The sequence below is a fragment of the Macaca nemestrina genome, chromosome 5, assembly GCF_043159975.1.
Source record: "Macaca nemestrina isolate mMacNem1 chromosome 5, mMacNem.hap1, whole genome shotgun sequence".
In the NCBI taxonomy this organism is placed as follows: Eukaryota; Metazoa; Chordata; class Mammalia; order Primates; family Cercopithecidae; genus Macaca; species Macaca nemestrina.
In genome coordinates, this window is record NC_092129.1 from 81,681,751 (window position 1) to 81,702,934 (window position 21,184).

Genomic DNA, 21,184 nt, shown 5'->3' on the forward strand with positions numbered 1-21,184 from the left:
AACTGATGAACCAGGAGTAAACTGGAGTTTACTCTCTTGCCCTTCACTCTACTCTGCTTTCAAAATAATCGTTCAATTCCACCTTCATATGATTACATGCCCAGGAAAGATATTTGTTGTTTTTAACTCTTGAATTGATTCTCTGTGTCAGAAATAAAGTGGTGCAGAATGCTGGTTTGAGAGTTTTGGTCATGTGGCAGCAGGACTTGGCTCTTTACTTTGCTGCTTTAAAGGGCCTAATTAGATCCTTAGGAAAGGCTTTGTAGCTTTGTAGTGCCAAAACGCCCTGGCTTTGGGTCACATCAAAGCTTTAAGTGCCATCTCTATCACTAGGTCTATCACTAGGCACACTTATATGTTCTTGTTGTTTGTTTGTTTGTTTGTTTTTCTTTGAGACAGAGTCTTGCTCTGTCGCCCCAGCTGGAGTGCAGTGGCGCAATCTTGGCACGCTGCAAGCTCCACCTGCTGGGTTCACACCATTCTCCTGCCTCAGCCTCCCAAGTAGCTGGACTACAGGTGCCTGCCATCACACCCGGCTAATTTTCTTTATTTTTAGTACAGACAATTTCACCATGTTAGCCAGGATGGTCTCGATCTCCTGACTTCGTGATCTGCCCGCCTCGGCCTCCCAAAGTGCTGGGATTACAGGCGTGAGCCACCGCGCCCAGCCTATTAAATTCTTTTAAAATAAAGATATAATGCTTAAGTCAAGGCTAATCTGAGATGCAAATGACAGAACCGCAGTAGAGCAGGACCTCGTATAAAGGACATATTTAATACAAAACTTTCCTCTCTCTAATAGGACTGAAGGGGCTTGAATGGAGTTGCATAGCAATTGTATGTTGGCATGCTTCTCTTCGCTTCCTATTAGAGTATCTTCCATTTGATAAACTTCACTTTGTCCAAGACGGGGCACACAGAAGATGCTAAAAAATTATTAGTTTTACTTTTACAACATTGAAACAAATTGATTCTTAATTTTCACATCAAAATTACTTAAGCAGCTGTGGAACCTAGAAGTTAAACGTGATATTAGAGCCTGAATAAATGAATAGAGTGGCAACCTTGGTCCCTTCTTCCACTGGCCTAATAACTCTTGAGGCAGAAGAGGGCATGTCTGAGGATGTGAAATGACTAGCCTATGGCACGGCCAATCCATTCCTTTCAGCCTTCTAAGAATTGATGTGAATTGCAGCCAGATCAATTTGGCTGTGGCGATTGGTATCGATTGTGTTGACGGGCAAAAAGAATGGATTTGCCATGTCACGGAATAGTTCATTTGCCTTTTGTAGATACTACAGTAGTCCAGAAAAAATTTCACAGTGGTGAAAATCAGGAAATGAGGCCTCTTTTCCTGATCCTTTCTTATCTTTGTCTTGCCTTGTGTGACTACTGGCTACATAGCTCCATGTAGATGCTTCCATGGGACATCTGAACATGTTCTCAAACTCATCTTCTTCACTCTAAAATTACTTCCTAATTGTCCTCAGGGGTACTATCATGTAGGTTTGAAAGTTCAGAGTCTTCCTTAACTTACCTCTCTCCTTTGTCTGCCTTCTTTCCATTCCCCAAGCCCATTCTAATTATGCACCAGATTTGCTTCATTCCAAGAAATGTATCTTAAATTCTTACCAGTGTTTTCTATACCCTCTGCCAGCCCTCTTGTCTTGTCTGGAAACTATTCATTCTACCCGCAGTCCTGCTACATATTGCTGTGCATGTTCTTTTTTTAAAATGCTGCTCTGACTGTTTAATTCTATAACTTAGAAATTTCCCCAGCTTCCAATAATTCAGTAGAATCTTTAAGAACCACCCCTCTGCTCGAATGGGTGACTTTGAAAAAGATAGACATTTCATCTTCTGTACTTTCTTGGCAGGCTAGCAGGCTTGGTGAGGCAGAGATAGAGAGCAGTTCATCAAAATGCATACTCCCCTTTCATAGCCTGGAATTGTCACTAAGTGATAGCCTAGCTCGGGGCTACATTTTACAGTTTCTGCTTAAATCCAGGTGAGACCATGTGTCCAGTTCTCACCATTGGAGTGTGAGTGGAAGTGATGGATATCTGTTCCAGGCCAAGCGCTTGACAAGTGGGAGTATCTTGGCTAGATGAGAAGACTCTGAGGTCTTGGGAGACAGCGGGACTCCAACATGGAATGACCCTAGATACCTGAATCACGAAGTGGAGAAAATATACCAATCAGGAATATCACATTGATCTATTACATTACCAAAAAACAAATCCGATGGTTTTACATTGAAATTTTGGGGCTGCCCCCACCACACTTTTATCTATGTCTTTTCATCTTCCTAGAAAACCCTGCTTATTCCTCTCTGCTAATCTCAGTTTTACCGTATTTATAGATTCAGTTCAAGCTTTGTTGCTGTTTAGCCTTTCTTAATTATCCCAAACCAATTTGTTTTCTCCAGTCTCTGTATTTCTTCATTGCTTATTTTCCATATTGCTATGCAGTTCTTCTATTGTAATTATCTTTTTGTTCATTCTTCCAACAAATATATAAGTAAAAGTGTACTTTGTTTCCAATTATGACTAGAGCCAAAGTTGAAAAATATATGTGTCCTGTTTTCTTAAACTTAGCATGCCTTTGTTGAAAGAAAAAGAAAAAAAAAAAGCCTACTTTACTATATTCTTCAAAATGTCTGGTGTGCAGAGTATTATTATTTGAAATTGTTTTGGTTTTGCTGTTTAGACTTGGTATTTTTTTAGAATAAGTGTGCTAATTTAATCAAGTACTTGGAGCACCTTAATGAAAAGGTCTACAGTCACTCCACGGCTGTGGTATCCAGAATCAGTGAAGGTGCTACCTCTCACATTGAAGAGAAAGATCCATCCATACCACCTTTATGGAGCAGGCTTGGTAAATTCCCAGAATTCCATCCCCTAATTGGACTTCTAGGTAAATTTTACCTAAACATGGCCAGGAGGCAATTAATATATGGCAGTTGCTATTGTTACAAAAAAGATTAGTTTTTTAAATAATGGAAGTTTCATACTTTTTCCCCTTAGGCAAGATAGGCACCAAAACATGAATAGGAAAGTTGGGTTCTTCTAACTTAAACTTTTAAACTATTGGATTGTTTTCCAACTATTATACAAAATAAAGTTGGTGGTAAGAAACTTGAGAATGTTGAAGACCAATGCTTTCTGTATTTCATAGTTTTATGATATCTGGATACCAGTGCCTTCACTCAAAAATGACTAGATGATGACTCATATTTCCTTTTTATTTTTAACAATATTGATACTTCTTTCTTGTTCTTTTTCATAGATATTTTCATTTTTACTTTTGTAAAATGAAAAATAATGTTCAATTCAATGTTGGCTGACATTGAATAATAATTCCTTTTCTTAAAATGTACAATCTGAACTTTTACAGCATAAATGATAAGTATGTTAGAAAAAATGCTGTAATTTAATAATACAGATGCCATGCCAAGTAATGCAACACTGAACAATAGTTTAGTTTGAATTTGAATAAACTACATCTCTAGGTAGAGCATAAAGAATTACGGAAATGTCAGAAAGATGTACGTATTTACAGTAAAATTTACTAATGGTGAAAGTGGAATACAAACTCAGTTTCAGTACAGCCATATCGGTATAACATTTTAGTAAAATTGGTCAAAAATAAGACAAACTTGATTGATTATTAGTATATTAGAGCCAAAACTAAATTTTAATTCCTCATAGTTCCTTTTTAATCAGAATAACAGCGGCATTGTGGATTGGAGGAGAGTCATTTTGTGGTGGTATGATTAAAATGGTTTATGATAGTTTAATAATATAATAAGGAATAAGATGGAAAGATATTTGAAAAGACAGTTAGCTGCATGCCTATAATAAACTGGATGTACTTTCATAAGAATTTTATCTATGATGCCAAAAGATGTGTTCCAAACATAAAAGGGAAAATTAAATTTGGGGAGGAGGACATTTTTTCTCTCTAAAACATGCCTGACCCAGTATAGTTTATGGCATGCTTTAATCAGAATATTAAAATTCTCACAGTATTATTTATACAGAAGTTTTCTGGGAAAGAGTTATATAGAATAAAATTGTTTTTCTGTTAACTTGTGTAAAATTAAAAGTTATCAAATTTAACTTTAAAAAAAAAGTTGCAAAACAGTTGAAGAACAATTGCTTCTGAGTTTAAGAAACAGAACATCAGAAGTGTCACTGCCAAACTATAATCTCCCATTAAGAGGACTAAACTCCTTGGCGCTGCTGGTAAGATCTAAAACATCATTGTGACTTAATGGAAAGTAATCACCTTTTGGTAGAAATCACATTAATGTTCCCAACTGATACTTATAAAGTGAACCAATCTGCTGTGCTTAAAGGAAAAATATAATTATACACATACAAAGCAGTGTGTTGAAAATATAGATGTATCCCCCTGTATGTCTTCTGTAACTTTTTACTAGGTGGCAACATTTGCTGTATCTAACCTAGTTACTATAGAAGGCACAAAAAGAGCTCAGAAGACAATTCTAAACAACTGCCATTTCTCTTGCTTATAGATCTTCAGTACCGCAAGAGTGGGCCCACCATTTACTCCTGAGCAGTCACTGTCCTTGTAGTTGTAATTTTGTGCTTGGGTATTCTCCAAAGCCTCTTGTTCCTTTGAAAATTATATATTTTCAAACACTGGTGTTCTGGTCCTCGGATCATGGCTATCCCATGCCTCCTGGAATTTCAGTTAATGTGGTAAGTGTCAGTCTTAGAGACCTCAGAAATCCTTCTATTCAGCCTGACATAAAATTACACAAGGTTTTTCAAAAATTTTTTTCAAACCATATTCTCTATTACTCAGGGTTTAGCCACAGAAGTAGAGTATTTATATAACATATATATGTACACTATGTATATGTAAACTATATATGTGTCTATAGACAACATATATACAGTTATTTTATATGTGTGTATGTATATGTGTATAATATACATATGCTATATATATAGAGAGAGAGAGAGTAAATTAAATTTCTTTGCTTTTGTTACAAGGAGCTTTCACAACTGTGAGTTGTTGTCTCCACATCTGGTGCTGGAGCTCGAAGCCTACAGCACAAGCAGTTAGGAAGGGAAGATCATAAGCAGGCTGGAACCCACGAGCATGAGCTGGAAGCCTGCAAAGATGGACTGAAACCCTGTTTGTTCTTGTTGCCTCTGACCCTAGTGATGAGTCTGTCTTGCAGAAGCCAGGCCTTTCATCGTGGAGTTAACCTGACACCTGGCACAGGAGTCAGAGGCGCTGAAGGAGGATTCAGGGCAGGTGGATCAAGTTTGGACCCAGATGCCGCTCCACACCATGACGGTGAGCCATGAGCTCAGCGACAGTGTGCGTGAGCTGCAGAATGGCTGCATCACGTCTGCTCTTCCAAGAAGCTCACACAGAGAAAAGGTAAATTCCTTCACAAGGAGCTGAGATAAGAGAATGAGGAAATTGGTCCTAGGCCAGACAAAGAGGAATGTAAGGTTATTAACATAAAGGAAAGTAAGTGTGTGGTTTACGTTCTTTTTTTTTTTTTTTTTTGAGATGGAGTCTCGCTCTGTCGCCCAGGCTGGAGTGCAGTGGTGCAATCTCGGCTCACTGCAAGCTTCCTCTCCTGGGTTCGGGCCATTCTCCTGCCTCAGCCTCCCGAGTAGCTGGGACTATAGGCGCCCGCCACAGCACCCGGCTATTTTTTTTTTTTTTTTTTTGTATTTTTGGTAGAGACAGGGTTTCACCATGTTAGCCAGTATAGACTTGATCTCCTGACCTCGTGATTTGCCTGCCTCGGCCTCCCAAAGTGCTGGGATTACAGGCGTGAGTCATTGTGCCTGGCCTTGTGTGGTTTATGTTCTTAACATAACATTTATGGACACACATTTTGGCATATGCAGTGCATTTTGTATTCAGTGCACATCTCTTGAACAGCTCTGTGATGCACCCCTCTTCATTTAGAGGATGCACTTTTGCTCATTGCTGTTATACCTGTTGTTCTCGGAATCTCACCTCTACATTTCATCAGTGGCTAAGAATGTGGATTCTAGCATATGCCTATGACTTTTTGGTGAGTGGAACTTGAAATATCTGACAGAAACTGCAAGTCGGTAGTAGAAATAGATTAATCACTAATAAAAAGATTCACAGTTACCTTCCCTCATGTAGCTTAAATTTAGTGGCTGATAGACAAAAAAAGCAAATGGAATTATGAAAAGTGGATGGAATTGATTTTTTTAAGCATAAGGAGTTGTGAGGAAAGACATAGCCATACTGATATAAATGCAGCTTCCAGTAAATCTCATTTCTCTTAGCCGCAATTATGAAAATCCTCTTGAGCATTTCAGCTTGTTGTGAGTTGCTTTGCTGTTTTTCACAACACAGACAATTTCAGTTATCTTAGAAATCTCGAGCTGTCTTCAGCCTGATGCCCAGAAGAATCCACTAGTACTGTGCTCAGGGTCAATTGTTGCTTAAACTACTTTTAGAGTCTATTCAACATGACAAGCAGATCAATCTTTTCAATTCAGAACTGATGAAATTTTACATTTTAGAAAGCATTGCTTGGAGAGTATGAATTCAAGAGATGTATTTTAGGACCAGTTGCTGTTTCTTTTGGTTATTGTACTAGGGCTTCTCTAATTGCAGAACACTAACCTCATTTGAAGCTTTTAAACAGGCTTCATTCTCTCAATATATACGTATGTTCTAGAGTATAAGGAATTAATCTTAGAGCATTATCTTGTAGTATAACCAAGTATTGACACTGATTTTAAGCGGTTCGTGTAGAATAAGGAAATTGACATTGCAGTTGTGTTTATATCTTATTTTTTAAACTTATGTACCCTATGCCGAGGTATGTATAAAAGAAAATGCTAGGGTAAAATGTCCTATTTCTAGGCTACGGCAAATAGAATGAAAACTCACATTGTTTATCCTTTAGATTGACATTACAATCAAAATGCTTTCATATTTGAGTCACAGTAATTTTATCCAAAAATATATTGGAATAAGAGCAAATAAATGCACCTTGGAGAGGTAAATAGGCAGCAGCAGGATCAATGACACTAGTAGTGTAATCAACTGTGGAAAAAGTCTTGATTTTTGTCTTTACGTAGTCAAAATAACAGTTAATTCTACTTAACAAAAGAATTAGTAGAAAAAATTGAATTTTTTCTTATGCTTCCTGAAATTGTTTTCAGTTGACTTTTTGATGGACTATGCAGAATAGACTCACCTGTTTTTAGCCTGAAAATTGGCCTATGACAGTGTCAAAAGGATGCCACTGAATCTGTAATGAGATAGGCAGCAAAGGGGATTGGCATTGAGTCCTGGGTGGAAGAATGGTAAAGAAACTTCTCTTTTCTGTATTTAAAGAGAACAGGGTAATGTTGGTAGGCATAACATTTTCCAATAAGAATTCCTTAACAATGATGTTAGGGCCTTCCAGCAGCCGACATGAAAATAAAGCTAGGAGTCTACACAGTTACCCTATCTGTCCAAATGCTACATCCATGAATCTGGCATTGACATTTTATTTATTTATTTTCCATTTTGCAAAACCCATTTAATCAGAATAAATAGAGTCCTGGGCAGGGTTCTGGCACCCCCACCATGCCAGCTCCAGGTTGCAGCTTTCACAATGGGAAACAGCATCACTTTGTCAACCTGGTGTCTCAGTGAGGTCATTGAAAGGGACTGGTGTGGTCTCAGGTGAGCATCTGTGCCTGCAGGGTCCTGGGAACAGGGTGACTGGGTCTCTGGGCCAGCCTTTGAGGCCCATTGCTGTCCTGTCAGCCATCTCATTCGTCTGTGAGCAGGGCAGGGAGTGGCACAGCCTCCTTCGTTCTGTTTTTACCAACCTCTCGTTTTAACATCAGATATTTTGATTATGAAGCCCATTGAACATTTTGATGTGTTTGACAGAGGTGCTATTGTTGCTTGCTCTCCATTATAGTAAAGATGTCATTAGGAAAGGTTTAAATATGCCTAACAACCCTCCTGCCTGTGGAGAGATCAGAAATGCCACACAGGTACCAAGCAGGAGAGAATGCTCCGAACCGTTTTTTGTCCTCTGCGTTTTGATTGGTTGATGATTTGGCTTCTTTAGAGGCTGCTGAGGCTGCAAAAGGAGTGAGAACTAACCAGCCACTAAATTTTGAAACACCAAGGAGGTCAGAGAAGCTGGGGTTATTATCATCTCTCAGTGAGCAAATAAAGCATTAAACATTTTCAGTCTCATTTTTTGTGACAGAGATTTTGACAGGAACATAAAATAAAAACCTCACAAATTTGTGCTGGTGACAATGATTATAACACGACCGGGAATGGTATAAATGTCAACATTTCTTGAATCGATTTGAAGATTGTGATCTTGCAGACCTCCACAGACACTGCAAATGACTAGAGTAGAATTTCCCCACTTATGATTATTTTATTGGAAGAGGTGAAGAAATTTCAATATAATACCTGACAAAAAAGAATTTAAAACCCACCACCACATTCTGAGGAGTAGGACATTTTCACCTCATTATGAGATTTCTTCCCGAATCTTCCTGCAAAGTATATAAAACAAGCCCAGTAATTTTCAAAGAGAGCTTCATATAATAATATTTTGATTCAAATCAAACTTGTGGTTTCTGTTGAATTAAAAAAATCTTAATCTTTCTGTTGTAGGTATGTATGTTATTTAAGATTTATAGTTAGGCTCTCTTTACCAGTAGCTTTTCATGGAATCATTTTTGGTTATAGAATAATGTCTTCATGCAAAATAACCAACTTTCTTTGGTCATGGACTCTTTTTAACCTCATGATAAAATCACTAGATTAATAGAGTTCAGTGTATTGGTGAAACTTGTACAAAATGGAAATTACACACAACTTTAAAGAGGCATGAGAAAGCAGAGGTCACACATTATCCTAACTATCTGTGTCTTACTTAAAATTTCGTAAAAAGAAGACTTTAAAACTGCTCCTTCCTGATCCTAAATGTTTATTTGAAGGGTCAAAGGAACCACTAGGTGTTGCTCTAAGACAGCTTCCTATAGACAAACCAGTAAATTGCTTTATGGTTTTGAGATTTCATCGGTCATTATAATTTTCTTAAGAATGGTAAGATTAAATCTGAGGCTTAGAAAATTAGCCTTAAATAGTACCATGATCATCTATTAAAATATGTATAGCATCTGCACATGTGCCCCTTCCCAACATCTCTGAAATGCCTTTTCAATGAAAATCAAATATAAAATCCTATGTATTACTGATGGCTGTGTGCACTTAATACCAAAATAACCAGTTTGAATTTGAGACAATCACCTTTCTTTTTGCTATACTCGAATGGTCCCCAACAGTTCATTTGGTTATTAATTACTGACATTACTGAAATGAGAGATGGTTCCAGTATTAGGGAATAGAACTCTTATCTTAGCTGAGGCTTTTACCACATCAAGCAGCTTCTGCAAAAGGAATTTTGGATTTGGGCAGTGTGACACCCATTCTCTCTCTCTCTCTCTCTCTCTCTCTCTAACAATCCAGTAACCCATCTGGTATTCTGTGACACTTGGAATATACATGAAATGAGTTTTCTTGGTTCATTGATGTTTCTCCATAGTTGAAAACTACTGTATGCTGTAACTTGACAAATTTAGACTGATCATTGCAAAAGCCAGGACTAAATTATTAGAAATGTAGCAATATAAAAATGAGGCGAACTAGAAGAACTTTGGGGAAGATACTGAATAACGCCTAGTTTCTGCACAGGAATTTCTGTTTAGTTCTGCATTTTTCTAGTTTTGTGAAGGAGAAAAGGATGTAAATACTATTCTGGTAAATAGAACGTTGATATACCATTCACAATGACAAATAGCTGTCTCTTCGAACCCAAATCATTCATAGTTCTTAATCTTTTAATTAATGTAAAGGAATATAAAAAATTAAACTACAATGAATTGTGATTTTCTTTCCATTTCTTTTTTTTTTTTAATAAAAGTCTGGGTATGCTGTTTGCCAAAAGAGACAGTAAAGATCCTCTCAGGCCGGGTGTGGTGGCTCATGCTTGTAATCCCAGCACTTTGGGAGGCCGAGGCGGGTGGATCACCTGAGGTCAGGAGTTTGAGACCAGCCTGACCAACGTGGCAAAACCTCCTCTCTACTAAAAATACAAAAAGTAGCTGGGAATGGTGGCGCACACCTGTTGTCCCAGCTATTTGAGAGACTGAGGCATGAGAATCACTTGAACCTGGGAGGTGGAGATTGCAGTGAGCCAAGATCACATCACTGCACTCCAGCCTGGGCGACAGAGTGAGACTCTGTCTCAAACAAAACAAAACAAAACAAAACAAAACAAAACAAAACAAAACAAAACAAAACATCATTTCTCCACTCTTTTTAATTGTGCATCTTTGGCTGAGATCAACTATTGAATCATACATCAAGGACTTAATTTTGTCTTGCTAAGGAAACAGCCCTGTTGATCTAATGCCTTTTTAATATCACCAATGATGATGATTTATACAGTTTTCCTGAAGAAATATAAAATAGAAAGTTTGCAACTTAAAATATGTCAGATTTTTGTTTGTCATTTTGCACATACTGTTACTATTGAGTGACTATTTAGGCTGAATTTGCATATGCCAACCTTATTAATATATTTGGGGTAAAAAACATTAACAGAGAAATGAACAAGAGTTTGTTTATCTTGGAAGTTAAAGAAATGGCTTCAAGAATTAGGGAACTTGATATGAATCCAGACTTTGCCATTTTCAAGCAAACTAACCCCTTTAAATCTTTAGTTTCTCACCTGTTAAATTGGGAAAACAATAGCACTGATCCCATGGTGCTATTGTAAGAATTACAAGAAATAAAACATATTAGGACCTGATTCAGTGCCCATATGATAGAAATGTCCAATAACATTATCTTAAAGTCCGTTTTTCTGTGGATCTTTGAATTTGGTCTCACGGAGATTCACAGTGTTCCCTAGAAGTGACTATTGCAAATAACTGAGATTTATCTCCTTTAAAGCACCAAACACCTTTTCTGTTTTACTCCTTCAAGAGCATTCAGGTAAACAGCATGAGTTTGGTGCATACATTCTCACCTATTTTCACTGCTGCTCATAGGCATTTTTGCTCACCTTCTTGATACTGGCTGTGTTCTGGATGATGGAAGTTTAACAGGTGATACCTCTGAGTCAGTGAGGTATTACATCTTCTTTTCTTGTTAGACCAAGAGCAAGATACTTGACATGCCATGTATTAAATGAGAAGACATTGTCATTGCCTAGAAATTCTGCACCTCTGTCTTCAACTTTAGTATCTCCTTCTTTGAACCTAAACTTCCAGTAAACGATCTGACTTCTGTTCCTTCTCTCTGTCTCTTTTCAAACCTCATTAAACTCCCAGGACCTTGATTCTTTAATTTTTCTTTGTCATTAGCCTCTATTGTTTTTATTTTCTTCTCTAGCCTGAGAAAATTACATTACCCATTGCTTAAATTACATTATTTTTAAAACTTTACCCTCTTATCCCTATCATACTTTTATTTCACTCACCTAAAATGTTCCAACTGTGTATCAATGCAATTGTTTTAACAACTTGCTGTTGAACAAGATGGGGGTGGAAGACAGAGGTGCAGTAAACAGATCTAATAGATCTAGACAACCTTACAGAGTGGGGACAGGAAGACCTCTGCAAAGACCAGTGATTTCCTTCCATGTTGCTTGTCATCTGCCTCTCCAATCTCCATGACACTGTCACATGCACTGTGACTACTCTCATTTGGTCTCATGTTCTCCCAAAGCCTCTTTACCTAGCAAACCATTTCACTTCCCACGTCCTAGAGAATCTAGATGTTATCACAAGCTTCTGAACTTCTTGAGTGCTGCCGACCCCATCTATTTCTTCTTTCCTTTTTTTCTGCTAGTTCAGTGGATGAGTTGTGTCTTCTCTTACATGAAATTTTTCTTTGACCTGTGCTCTGCATACCATTCCGTTTTGCCTCTTATGCACCTCTGTCCATCAGTAGTATTCTCTCCCACCTCTCTTATCAATTCTTCCTCTTTACTGGATGCCTTACAAAACATTTCTTTCTCTTGGCTCTCACTGGGCAAATCTGAGTTAATTTGAGACTCTAATAAATAAATAAATAAATAAACCAACCAGCAGAATTAAATAATAATCCACGAGTCCAAACTGATGTAAGTAAACACATTAAAAATAGAGAAACAGTGGAGAAAAAGGTATTTCTTACATAACAACTAATAGTTGGCAAAATAAAATTAGAAAAGTCACAATTTGGGATAAAGGTTTTAGGAATAACAGTAAATTCACATATTCTCAAATAATTTCCCCACAAGATACAAAGGAGAAATGAATAACTATATAGAAAAGAAAACCAGCAGATGCTACTTGACTAATGATCACAGTTAATATTATCAGCAATGGGACAAATAGATGTCTGCACTTCCACATATGATGCAATGAAAAGACCACACCCCACTTTTGTGGTAGTCATGCCAAAAATGCATAACCTGAATCTATTCACGAGGAAACCTCAGAAAAACCTAAGTTAAGGTAAAAATCTACAACAATAAATGGCCTCCAGTCTTCAAAAATGTGAAGACCATGAAATCACAAAAGAGAAAGAATGTGGGACTGTTGGATTATAGGGGAAAAAAGAGATATGACAACTAACAGAAAGTTCTTTGTGATTCTAGGCCAGATTCTGTTGGAGTCTGGACCAGTATTTTTTTAAAAAATTGCCAAATCTTATTAGTAGGACAGTTGGAAAAGATTTGCACGAGGTCTGTAGCTTAGATTATAATTTTGTATTAATGTTAATGTTCTAATTTTGGTAATTTTATTGTGGTCAAGTAATGAGGAAATGTGTTTACTAAAACACACATATAGAATACTTAGACTATTAAGGGTTAAAGATGCATCATGTCTGCAACTTACTCTCAAGTATTTCAGAAAATTTAATACACACACAATATGGCAAATATAAAATGTTGAGATTTGGAGAATCTGCAGGATTTATGAGAATATTTTTTGCTTTTTTTTTTAACCGCTTTCTTGGAAATCTCAAATTATTTTGGAATAAAAAGGTAAAAATCAAGCTATCATACTACATTTCTTTCTAGGACTACGGACAAGTACCACCACATCTGGATAATTATCATTTTTCTTTTTTGTGGAGATTGGGCTTTGCTTTGTCTCAAACTCAAGCTTACCCAGGATGGTCTCAAACTCCTGGTCTCAACTCATCCTCTGCCTCAGCCGCCCAAAGTGCTGGGATTGCAGGTGTGAGCCACAGTACACAGCCTTACTTCACAGTTTGCCAGCAGTTTACCTTTTTGAAAACTTTCTTCTGAGCCAGATTCCTCTGTCTAACTTTGCATTTGCCACATACTACAGGCATCCTGTGATCACAAGATTCCAAACTAAATGTATCATGCTGTCACTCCCCCTCCTCTCTACTCCTCACTTGCTAAACATGCTCTTGCATCCTTTTGATTCTGGGGAATGATGTTGCAGTCCATCTATGTAGCTGGGTCAGGAACCATTTATCCTTCACTCTACCTCATATCAGTCAAAATTCCTACAATTCCGTAAATGCCTTTCATCTGTTCTTTCATTTTTATTCCCATTTTTGTATCTATTGATTTAATTTAAACTGTTTTATTTCCTTGCCTGGGTTACTTAACTGTATTACAGATTTTAGACTCAGAGGGTCTTGACTTGGACTTTTGTAAAATCAGGTGAGTCATTGTTATGGTCTGAATGTTTGTGAACTCCCCACATGTATATGTTAAAACCAAATCCCCCTTGTGATGGTATTAGGAAGTGGGACATTTGGGAAGTGGTTGGTGCCCTTATAAAAAGAGCCCTGGAGTGATCCTTTGGCCATTCTGCCATGCAGGACACAGCAAGATGTCCATCTCTGAAACAGGCAGTGGGTCTGTCCTTGGCTGCTGCCTTGATCTTGGACTTTCCAGCTTCCAGAACCGTGAGAAATACATTTGTATTGTTTGTAAGTCACTGGCTATAAAATATTGTGTATAGCAGCCTGAATGGACTAAAGCAGTCATCACATCCCTAAGTCTCAATTTCTTCATTTGCAAAATGAGCGTAAAAATATGTACATAAGGATATTTGTGAGTATCAGATGAGGAAAGGTACCAGGCAGATTTTGGTAGCTGTGGAGGATTATATGGATGCTAGTCGCTTTATTCTACCTTTCTAGAAGTTCACCTCTTATACTGACTCTTTGCTTTTACAAAGCACACACTGCCAGGGTGTTCAGGAGAGAGTGAGTGCATATGGAGAGTAAGGGAGTGAGACTATTCTGCTGGTTCCAGTAAAATGCCTTTCTCTGAGCACAGAGATCTACAAACATGCTCATGTCTATCTCTTGGTATTAAGCAGTCAATAATCATGTCAACTATACTTTTACTTACAATAATATGTAGTATGAAACAGAACCTCCACAACTCCTTTCTTATATTTCATAGGAGTAGCTCTTCAGCTCCTCAGCTTTTTTCATTAGTTTACCAAAGAACAAATGTGCCTTGGTTGAGATTCAATAAAATCAATTAATTAGGCAACCCTTTTAAGCAACAATGGAAACAGGAGTCAAGAACTGTGTTAATGCCTTGTCTTGGGCAAGACAATGCTCAGCACTTGCTCCTGTACTAAAAGCACAGCCACATGGGTCATTATTGTGTTTGCTGAAAGACTGCCTGGTTATTTCACTGAATGGATGCTGCAGCTCTTGTGTCAGGTTTTATATAGCTAATTTAATTGTTGCCATTGGCAACAGCAGGGGGTCATGTCAGCGACTGATGCCATTTATGCTGCTGAAGCAAAATCTGTGCCAGCATTTCCATTAGAAATCTGTTTAAAAGAATACTGATTGAGTAAAGAAACAAAGGGGAAGAAAGAGGGTTGAAGAGTTTTGAGGATAATGTAGCTAGGACCACTCTTGTTCATATGGATACAGATGGTACATAGGTTTGTTCATTCATTCATTCAACAAGTATCTACTGAATGCCTCTTATGTCCTAGTCACTATGCAGGATATAAATGTTTAGCAAATAATGGTCCTAGATCTTCGTGGAGCTTACCATCTAGAGTGGAAGACAAATGACAAGTAAATAATACATAAATAAATAGGTAATTACTAATTGTGATTAAGAACTGTGAGGGAAACAAACAGCTGCTGAAAAAACTTTAACTGAATGGGGAGATGGAAGCAGTGAAACATCTCAGGTGGCGATGTCTAAACTGACTTGAAGGGTGAAAAGCACTTGTGAATGGTAGGCAAGTTTGAGTCAGAGACCTGCGCATTTGAAGTTCCCAAGACTAGTGGGGGGTTTGGAGTGTCGAGAGACACAGCAAGCTGGCTTGCTTGGCAGCATTGATCATTCACTTTGGTCATCATGATTTTATAGTAATGCCAACATGTCTCCAGTTTTACTGTTTCCTCTAGCAGCATTTTAGCTACACAGGTAAAGGTATGGACAAGATAGACAAGGTTGGGTCCATTAAGATTAAAATGAATTTTTCTTAGGTGAGTGTGATGGTGAAGGGAGAGGCAGGGATTTGAGGGAAGTGCAAGAAAGGGCAAAGGAATAATTTAAGAAATCAACCTTAGGATCTAAAATGAAGGACAGAAGTACAGACAGGAGGGCTTGTAAAGATTAAGGAGCAGAGGAAATAAACTGATGGTCTGTGGCTGGAGAGGTAAAGACAGCATTCAAGCGATGACTGTGAGAATGCTGAGGCAGAGAGGGAGAAACATTTTTGGTAATGAGAAGTCAAGAATATGGGAGGGGGTTTAAAGTAAAGACCTTCTACTTAGATTAAGGGGTTGTAGTGTCCTTAGAAGTCTGCCTATGGGCAGGGTGCAGTGGCTCACGCCTATAATCCCAGCACTTTGGGAGGCTAAGGTGGGAGGGTCACTTGAGCCTAGAAGTTCAAGGTAATGCTGGACAATATAGCAAGAACTTGTCTTTAAAAAAAAACAACACACAAGAAAAACAACACACACCCACACACACAAATTAGCCAGGCGTGGTGGTACATGCCTATAGACCCAGCTACTCAGGAGGCTGAGGTGGGAGGATTGCTTGAGCCCAGGAGGTTGAGGCGGCAGTGAGCCATAATCCATGATTATGTCACTGCACTCCAGACTGGGTGACAGAGCGAGACTGTCTCAAAAAATAAGAAGTTTGCTTATATTGGTAGTTTTATGTCTTTTAGGTTTGTCTTAACCATCCCATGTTCCCTAATATTTTACTGTTGGGGCTATTGGTCACCCCTCATTTCCCACTCCATATGAATCTGTCCTTTCTTGCCCTAAAATCCTCTTGGAAAAATCCATTCTCATTAAAATTTACTTGTTTATTTGCCCCATTCCCTGGATCGTTACCAGCTGATATGTTAGTTAACAAGAGAAAGAAATTCAGTTAAATATTAACTTGGGATGATAGTTTAATTTGTTATTCCAGATAACACATTTGCATTTTAGCAGAGGCTTTTAATAACAAATAGAAAAGAACATCTAACGTAGAAATTTAAGCCAGAGAGAGAAATATTTTGGTGCGGAACATTTTTTTCTCTCACTGTGTCAAATCCTGGGGATCATCACTTAATTTACTTACATGTAGGTTTAATCCTGAAGAACAGATATAAAAGTTATTGTTTTAAAGCTGTAACAAAATTGGAAACATACTAGAAACTTAATCCTATTCTGACTTTTGATGGTAGGGAAAGTAAGCCTTGAAAACAAAATGAGTTCTTCACCTAGTTAATAACGCGGGTGGACAGCTTCTTAAACCCCAGTGTATACCACACAGTATACACTGCACCACTTCTTATCTACTAGAGACACTCAAATTCAACCTTCTCCAGTAGGTAAAAGAAGGTCTTATTATAAAAGATATTCTGAGATGGAGACTTTACAATTTTCTCAAATACCCTGTCCAGTGTTTATTAACCTTTAATGTCTGGAAATTATCCATTTCAATTCAGCAAAGTGTAGTGGAAAGAACAGTGGGTTTGGGATAAGCTGTGGGTTGTGATCACAGTTGTGGAAGGCAGCCTCTGAGATGGCCCCTGTGCCCCCACCTCCTCATACTCATGCCTGTGTGTAATCCCTTCCCATCGAGTGTGGGCTGGACCTCGTGATTTGTTTCCAATGAAGAGAGTATGGATAAAGTACAGAAATGTTATTTACAATATTGAGTTATGTAAAGACTCTGGTTCCCATCTGGAGAACTCTCTTTGCCCTCTCTTGGATTAGGGGAAGCCAGCTGCCATTTTGTGAGGCAGCATGTAGAGAGATCCACGTGGGGAGGAGCCAAGGTCTGCCCACAACCCCACGAATGAATTTAGAAGTGGATTTCTCCTCTCTTCTCCATCCCTCACTTGCCAAAGGGTTGAGCCTTCAAGTGAAATTGCAGCCCTGGCTGACAACTTAGCTGGAACTGCAACCTCATGAGAGACCTTGGCCAGAGGTACCAAGCCAAGTTGTGCCCCTATTCCCAACCCACAGAAATGGTGAGATAACGAATGTTTATTGTTTTAAGATGGTTTGGTAGCATACTTTTGTGTTAGTCCTAGCCTTTCTGTGTCAAAGTTTCTTCACTTGTATATGTTGGACAATTGAACCAGATGATTTTATTTCTGGATAACAAGGGAATTTATTGATGCATGAATGGAATGAATGGAATGTCTGGAGGTAGAAAGGGAGGTTTGACCCAGCAGCTTAAAGATGTCACCAAAACACATATTTTCCCCAATTCTGAATTAGATGATCTTTGAGGTGACTTATATATACACAATTACTAAATTCCTTATGTGTGAGCATAAGTCAATTCTACTAATTCTATCTTCAATAATGATGAAGAATATTCATCCACAGTTCTTCCAAAAATAACTCTTTATTAAATTATATGAAATTTTAAAGATTTGGTTTTATCTTATTATTCTCCAGTGCTGAATTTACTTATTTCTTTAAACCATAGCATGACAATCCAATGCTGTGTCACCTAAATCTTATTACACATAAAAGTCTGCAAGAAAAAATACATAGATGCATTTTTGTCCATATGATGTGACAATGGTTTTACAAAGCTTTTATTTCAAAGACATAAACATCTCGACCGGCTCTTAATTTGACAAAACAATCTCAGAGATTCAGCCTATTGACTCTAGATAAGCTGAGCCCCCTGAAGATGAGTTCAGAAGTCTGTTTTCAGTATTTATTTGGACAAAGTGAGTGTGACATGAAGATGACCATGTTCTCAGAAAAGATTTTCCCTCAAATCTTTGGGAATTTGCAGCCGAGGTCTTCCTTCTGGACACCCATTAGGTGGCCAATATTTTCTTGATTCATCGATCCAGATCCCAGCATATGTTTTCCAAACAGAACCGAAAGTACTCTGTTGGCATGCTGGAGGAATGAAGCCAATTAGTCCTCAGAAAATCCTGGACTCTATTCTGTCATGGTAGTTCTATACAGCAACTCATTAAAAATAATACGAGTGCTATGTAAAACCTTCTCTGGGTATTGATTTCTACTTCTCAATATGTTGTATTTGAATCAGAGCCCTTACTTTTCCCACATTATGGGCTATCACTTTATCTGTGAAGCCAAAGAAATGTGTTTGGTTTGGTTTGGGGTGTGTGTGTGTGTGTGTGTGTGTGTGTGTGTGTACACTTGTGTGGCATGGTGGATAATTTCCAAAGGAATGATTGTGGTGTCTCATATTAACTTTGTCATTTCTTTGTGTTATTAAACTACAGAAGTTAGCCAGGGACAGAAACCACATTACAGACAAATGTTTGTAATCCTTAATACCAAGATGATCTCAAAATAGGTATTTAGAAGCTAAAAAAAATGCAAATACAGTCTGTTCTAAGCAGCATATACACTGTTCTTTATTTTCTGTCTTGTGAATTATCCTCATCATCCGTTTTTCTGAAACTTGTTAAAGATGCTGGGCCTTAGCCACTAAGGTCCCAAATCTCTTCAGTTATCCAAGAATCTGATGCTGGCTAATCAGTAATAGGGAGTGCCCACAGTGCCCCCAGGCCTCTTCCCACTCCCTGCTGTCTCCACCACACTTCCAATGAGAGCTCAGGTCTCATTCGTCCTTGACAGAGGCCATGGACTGAAAATGCTAACTGTGCACTGTGATGGCTCAGTTAGTGATGAGGTCACCTGTGGCTCAAGGCTCAGAGAAGACCCCCAGCTGCTTTCAGCTAGGTCAGTGACCAGCTGTCAGTGGGAAGAGTCCCCTGTCAGTGCCAGCTTGGGGGAGACTCGGAGCTCTGACCTGGAGGGGAAAAGGTAGAGCTCTCAAGACTCGCCCTATTTGCATCCTAATGACAGAGAGTGAGGTGACTTTGGGAGGCAGCCCCTGACTTCAGACCTCCCGCAAAGAAGCAGATGCATTTAAGGGGAGGGGAACTGGGGGAAAGACAGAGCTCTCTTCTTTTGTTGATTCACTGCCCGATGCTAATGCTGCTTTAAATGCAGAAGCTTTCCTTTATTAGGAGATGTACTGTAGACTAGGGCTTCATATTGCTTCTCGTTGATTTCTGTTTTAAACTTGGTCTCATGAATCCTTCAGCCTGATGTTAGGTAATTTCAAAATAAGAAACAACTTAGGTTTTTTTTGCAGAGATAAAAAGTGGCTTTTAATCCTGTGATGTTTTCTTCGGTCATCACCAAGCTTTAGTGAACAGAACAGCCTGAAAAACAGAAAGCTCTGCAATGATTCGGCAGTGTGTGCTGGAGAGAGAGTGCCTGAGAGTATCATAAACACGAGGGGAGAGGCGCTCCATAAATATGCGGGTAGTTATTTATTACAAAATAAATTATGTATTGACATGAGGAATTACACCATAATTTTCTGTTTGAGATGGTACCAAAGTAAATTGGTTTCTATCTAAAAGGTCACATGGAATGCTGGCTTTGTGTTCCTGTCATGACATTTGCCTTATTGGCATTCAGGTGCATTCCCTCTGCTTCATGCAATCACTGTCTTCTTTCACTGTGTTTACAGATAATCCAGCAACTTTGCAGGCCAAATGGCGTTCTGAATATGAGCCCACAAAGCATTGAATCAGACAGCCTCCTGCTTAGAGAGTTTTCAGCACAGTTCAGCCATAAGGCAAACATCAGTAATTGCTTTAGAAGGGAAAGTGACAGGAAATTGTTCATAATTTGCCATCACAATAATTAAGAGTGGCTACGACTATTGCAACCACTATTTAATTTCCCCTTCTTTAAAATTAACTCTGTTATTGTCACCAACTGCTCTGGGGTGAGGCCCATTAACACTGTTTGTCTGAGGGCTTCTATTCCTAGGAACAAATCATTTGCTCACCTTCATGTCAAATCAACGATGCATTTTGATTCAAGCTATTTTACATGTATGCATTTACAGTAAGGACTTGCATAAGCTTTAAAAGAAGAGCCCACTTGCTAAGCTGTGGTTGAGCACTGCTCTGCAGGCTTCTCGTGAAACATACTGTACTGTGTATAGTTTAGAACAAATAACCGGGAGGCTTAAAGCCAAGGGCAAAAAAGGAAAATAAAAAGTGTTTTAACCATTGTTCAGTGGTTTTCATGCCTGATTTGGTAGGTAAAGGTTATCACAAGTCAGTTCAAGTGTGCTTAGAAAGCACAATGACATCTCTCAACTCCCTTTGCAGGCATCTCATGAAGGGGAGCGGGTTTTAGGAGGCCAAAACTAGAAACCCCATCTTTGGTAAATGAACTGATTAGTGTCATCCTGCGTCTTCGCTGTCCACAGATAGAATGGCTGAAGTTTTTGTCCTGGGTGTCATACTTAAAGTACTATCTGAGGACTCCCAAATAACGCTGCTGTCTGCACTCCTCTCAGGGCTCAGAATATCCTGCCTCTTATTGCACAAATTTGTGTGTCAACCTCACCTCTTTTAGGGAGCTTTAAACCCTTAGAGGTCAGAATTTTGGATGCTCACAGTCCCCAGAATGTAGCAAAAAATAGTTGCTGAATAAATATTTGTTGATTGAATGGATGGATAATGGACACTGCTCACACAGGGGTCAGGGGAAAAATCTCTCCACCATGCTATTATTATCTGTCCCAACTCATAAACACACTGGCTACAGGATTGCAAATTAG

At 38.5% G+C, this 21,184-nt stretch overlaps 1 long non-coding RNA gene across 6 annotated transcripts in view; it reads left to right on the plus strand.

Annotated features, from left to right (window-relative positions):
- Positions 1 to 21,184, plus strand: part of LOC105478787 (uncharacterized) — a 63,126-nt gene that overhangs the window by 33,773 nt on the left and 8,169 nt on the right. For 5 of the 6 annotated variants that reach the window (XR_011623505.1, XR_011623504.1, XR_011623500.1 and 2 more), the window contains 2 exons: positions 4,541 to 4,727; positions 5,025 to 5,421. This is a non-coding gene — a long non-coding RNA (uncharacterized lncRNA). The remainder of the gene's footprint in view (positions 1 to 4,540; positions 4,728 to 5,024; positions 5,422 to 21,184) is intronic. The other variant, XR_011623503.1, reaches the window with a different exon arrangement.